The sequence below is a fragment of the Oncorhynchus keta genome, chromosome 25, assembly GCF_023373465.1.
Source record: "Oncorhynchus keta strain PuntledgeMale-10-30-2019 chromosome 25, Oket_V2, whole genome shotgun sequence".
NCBI classification, from domain to species: Eukaryota; Metazoa; Chordata; class Actinopteri; order Salmoniformes; family Salmonidae; genus Oncorhynchus; species Oncorhynchus keta.
Genome location: NC_068445.1, coordinates 38045176 through 38049413, shown reverse-complemented (window position 1 = coordinate 38049413; position 4238 = coordinate 38045176).

Below are 4238 nucleotides of genomic sequence, written 5' to 3'. Positions count from 1 at the left end.
TATCCCACTCTCCCTCTCCCTTTCTGTTGTATAACTGACTAGGTATCACCCTCTCCCTCTCCCTCTCCCTTTCTGTTGTATAACTGACTAGGTATCACCCTCTCCCCCTCTCCCTTTCTGTTGTATAACTGACTAGGTATCCCCCTTTCTGTTGTATAACTGACTAGGTATCTCCCTTTCTGTTGTATAACTGACTAGGTATCACCCTCTCCCTCTCCCTTTCTGTTGTATAACTGACTAGGTATCACCCTCTCCCTCTCCCTTTCTGTTGTATAACTGACTAGGTATCACCCTCTCCCTCTCTGTTGTATAACTGACTAGGTATCACCCTCTCCCTCTCCCTTTCTGTTGTATAACTGACTAGGTATCACCCTTTCTGTTGTATAACTGACTAGGTATCACCCTCTCCCTCTCCCTCTCCCTTTCTGTTGTATAACTGACTAGGTATCACCCTCTCCCTCTCCCTTTCTGTTGTATAACTGACTAGGTATCACCCTCTCCCTCTCCCTTTCTGTTGTATAACTGACTAGGTATCACCCTCTCCCTCTCCCTCTCCCTCTCCCTTTCTATTGTATAACTGACTAGGTATCCCCCTTTCTGTTGTATAACTGACTAGGTATCCCTCTTTCTGTTGTATAACTGACTAGGTATCACCCTCTCCACCCCCCTCTCCCTTTCTGTTGTATAACTGACTAGGTATCCCCTTTCTGTTGTATAACTGACTAGGTATCCCCCTTTTCTGTTGTATAAGTGACTAGGTATCACCCTCTACCTCTCCCTCTCCCTTTCTGTTGTATAACTGACTAGGTATCCCCCTTTCTGTTGTATAACTGACTAGGTATCACCCTCTACCTCTCCCTCTCCCTTTCTGTTGTATAACTGACTAGGTATCACCCTCTCCCTCTCCCTTTCTGTTGTATAACTGACTAGGTATCACCCTCTCCCTCTCCCTCTCCCTTTCTGTTGTATAACTGACTAGGTATCCCCCTTTCTGTTGTATAACTGACTCGGTATCACCCTCTCCCTCTTTCTCTCCCTTTCTGTTGTATAACTGACTAGGTATCACCCTCTCCCTCTCCCTCTCCCTCTCCCTCTCCCTCTCCCTTTCTGTTGTATAACTGACTAGGTATCCCCCTTTCTGTTGTATAACTGACTAGGTATCACCCTCTCCCTCTCCCTTTCTGTTGTATAACTGACTAGGTATCCCCCTTTCTGTTGTATAACTGACTAGGTATCACCCTCTCCCTCTCCCTTTCTGTTGTATAACTGACTAGGTATCCCCCTTTCTGTTGTATAACTGACTAGGTATCACCCTCTCCCTCTCCCTCTCCCTTTCTGTTGTATAACTGACTAGGTATCACCCTCTCCCTCTCCCTTTCTGTTGTATAACTGACTCGGTATGACCCTCTCCCTCTCCCTTTCTGTTGTATAACTGACTAGGTATCCCCCTTTCTGTTGTATAACTGACTAGGTATCCCCCTTTCTGTTGTATAACTGACTAGGTATCCCCCTTTCTGTTGTATAACTGACTAGGTATCACACTCTCCCTCTCCCTTTCTGTTGTATAACTGACTAGGTATCACCCTCTCCCTCTCCCTCTCCCTTTCTGTTGTATAACTGACTAGGTATCACCCTCTCCCTCTCCCTTTCTGTTGTATAACTGACTAGGTATCCCCCTTTCTGTTGTATAACTGACTAGGTATCACCCTCTCCCTCTCCCTCTCCCTCTCCTTTCTGTTGTATAACTGACTAGGTATCCCCCTTTCTGTTGTATAACTGACTAGGTATCACCCTCTCCCTCTCCCTTTCTGTTGTATAACTGACTAGGTATCCCCCTTTCTGTTGTATAACTGACTAGGTATCACCCTCTCCCTCTCCCTTTCTGTTGTATAACTGACTAGGTATCACCCTCTCCCTCTCCCTTTCTGTTGTATAACTGACTAGGTATCACCCTCTCCCTCTCCCTTTCTGTTGTATAACTGACTAGGTATCACACTCTCCCTATCCCTCTCCCTTTCTGTTGTATAACTGACTAGGTATCACCTCTCCTCCTCTCTCCCTTTCTGTTGTATAACTGACTAGGTATCACCCTCTCCCTCTCCCTTTCTGTTGTATAACTGACTAGGTATCACACTCTCCCTATCCCTCTCCCTTTCTGTTGTATAACTGACTAGGTATCACACTCTCCCTCTCTCTCCCTTTCTGTTGTATAACTGACTAGGTATCACCCTCTCCCCTCTCCCTTTCTGTTGTATAACTGACTAGGTATCACACTCTCCCTCTCCCTCTCCCTTTCTGTTGTATAACTGACTAGGTATCACACTCTCCCTCTCCCTTTCTGTTGTATAACTGACTAGGTATCACCCTCTCCCTCTCCCTTTCTGTTGTATAACTGACTAGGTATCCCCCTTTCTGTTGTATAACTGACTAGGTATCCCCCTTTCTGTGTTGTATAACTGACTAGGTCTCCCTTTCTGTTGTATAACTGACTAGGTATCACCCTCTCCCTTTCTGTTGTATAACTGACTAGGTATCACCCTCTCCCTCTCCCTTTCTGTTGTATAACTGACTAGGTATCCCCCTTTCTGTTGTATAACTGACTAGGTATCCCCCTTTCTGTTGTATAACTGACTAGGTATCACCCTCTACCTCTCCCTCTCCCTTTCTGTTGTATAACTGACTAGGTATCACCCTCTCCCTCTCCCTTTCTGTTGTATAACTGACTAGGTATCACCCTCTCCCTCTCCCTTTCTGTTGTATAACTGACTAGGTATCACCCTCTCCCTCTCCCTCCCTTTCTGTTGTATAACTGACTAGGTATCACCCTCTCCCTCTCCCTTTCTGTTGTATAACTGACTAGGTATCACCCTCTCCCTCTCCCTTTCTGTTGTATAACTGACTAGGTATCACCCTCTCCCCTCTCCCTTTCTGTTGTATAACTGACTAGGTATCCCCCTTTCTGTTGTATAACTGACTAGGTATCACCCTCTCCCTCTCCCTTTCTGTTGTATAACTGACTAGGTATCACCCTCTCCCTCTCCCTTTCTGTTGTATAACTGACTAGGTATCCCCCTTTCTGTTGTATAACTGACTAGGTATCACCCTCTCCCTCTCCCTTTCTGTTGTATAACTGACTAGGTATCACCCTCTCCCTCTCCCTTTCTGTTGTATAACTGACTAGGTATCACCCTCTCCCCCTCACTCTCCCTTTCCCTTTCTTATATATGTGTTATGGTTTTCAATATTTTTCTCATGTCAATTGTCCATAGTGTGTACAAAATGTTATGCAAAACTCGAACCTTATACATTCTTAATATTGTGAATAAATCTCTCCTGCACCGAACCAATGATTATGTATTTCTGTTGCAAATAACACACACACACACACACACACACACACACACACACACACACACACACACACACACACACACACACACACACACACACACACACACACACACACACACACACACACACACACACACACACACACACACACACACACACACACACAATCATCTAATTCAGTTGCAATGGCTGTTAAGATTCTTTGAACACCTGTGTCACTCTTATAAATAAGGTTAAGAACCCTTTGACGATGAGAGTATAGCAGCTCGACCAAACACTGACAACTTGGGGATTTATCAACTTGTAATGCACATTATATCAATAAAGACAAAATAAACTTCTTCTTTTTGTTTTACAGTTTACTGCTCAAGCAAATTAAAACACACCAGTTTGTGAATTACCTAACACTTTATAATACTTTTCATGAAATTATCATTAATAAACTATTTGTGAATCGTTACAAAACAAACGACATACACTGAGTGTACAAAACATTAGGAACACCTGCTCTTTCCATGACATAGACTGACCAGGTGAATCCAGGTGAAACCCTTATTGATGTCACTTGGTAAATTCAGATGAGGACACGGGTTAAAGAAGGATTTTTAAGCCCTGAGACAATTCAGACATGGATTGAGTATGTGTGTCATTCAGAGGGTAAATGGGCAAGTCAAAAAATGAAGTGCTGGGTTTTTCACACTGAACAGTTTCCTGTGTGTATCAAGAATGCTCCACCACCAAAAGAACATCCAGCAAACTTGACACAACTGTGGGAAGCATTGGAGTCAACATGGACCAGCATCCCCGTTCCTAATGTTTTGTACACTCAGTGTATTTCTTTATTTGTCAACATGTATACACATTTAGCATGACAATCCTTAGCATTT